Genomic DNA, 1432 nt, shown 5'->3' on the forward strand with positions numbered 1-1432 from the left:
TATATAAAGAAAGTCTTTAAGTTGACGCACTTGAAAAATAAATAAATATGCCAGCAAATAGACTGACAAATATGAAGTATTGCTAGACTAACACTTGATTTAGTTAAACATTAGTTAATAATTAACTTCAGATAGGAAACTCAATAAAATAAATAGTTTGGATATATTATTTTTATCTTCCATGTTGTTGGATATGTTACTGCTTATAGATTTCTAAAATAACTTGTTGTCTAGTTATAGAAATAATTTAGTGAGTACTTATTTGATTTAGTATTTATTATGTTTATATTTGAAGGGGAGCCTTGGAGTAACTGGTAAAGTTGATCCTGCGCATAGCGGGACCTTAGTGCATCGGGCTGCCCTTTTTTTTATGTTTATATTTGGCTTACTTTTTTTTAGTTTATTTTTAAAAAAATATATTATTATTATTATTGAAAAAAAAAATATTTTTTATTTGACATATTTAAAATTATAAAATTAAAGAAGTATATTTTATATATTTTTTATTTATGACTTCAAATTTAATATTAAATTAAAATCAAATAGATAAATTGAAACGAAATACATATTCAGTTTCTTAATTATAGTAAGAGCTTAATAATTTAGTTATATATGGAGTTACTTTATTTATGCAGCTATCCCTAAAGCATATTTCATTAATTAAAATTTTAGACTGCTAAAATATTACTCTCTCCATCTCATATTAGATGGATATTTTACTAAAAATATTTTTCTCATATTATTTGATCACTTATTAAATTAGAATAGAATTAATTAATTTTTTTCTCATTTTACCTTTACAATTAATATGCTTTGGAAGTTTAAACAAATTTTGAAGATTCAATTTTTTTTCAAGAGGCTACTTAATATGAGCAAAAGACAAATTAATAAAGTTAATCAATCTATTAATAATTTGTTAATCAATATTTAAATAAAAAGTATCTATCTAACATAAAACGGAGGAAGTAATAATAAATCCATGCTTAGTTATATTAAACCTACAAAGAATTAAACTCTCTAAAGCACTTACGTCAGTAGCTAGTGTTTTGTATTGTAAAAAAAGAAAAAAAATCCTCCAATTAAGACCTAAAACTACTTTTCTTCTTTTAAGATCACAAAATCATTCAACTATTATTAATTTTATTTTTGAATAAAAGAAAACCACATAAAAGCCTCATTCTCTCCTACTTGCATATCGTGTTTTATTAAAGTCTCATTTTTTTTAAAAAGAAATATATTAAATTAAAATAAGATAACTAAATTGAAACAAAATATATATTCAGTTTCTTAATTATAGTAAGAGCCTAATAATTTGGGTATATGCAGCTATCCCTAAAGCATAATTCATTAATTAAAATTTTAGATAGCTAGAACATTAGTCTCTCTGTTCCATATTAGATAAGCATTTCACTAAAAATATTTATATCATATT

Source organism: Solanum dulcamara, chromosome 7 (assembly GCF_947179165.1).
Source record: "Solanum dulcamara chromosome 7, daSolDulc1.2, whole genome shotgun sequence".
NCBI classification, from domain to species: Eukaryota; Viridiplantae; Streptophyta; class Magnoliopsida; order Solanales; family Solanaceae; genus Solanum; species Solanum dulcamara.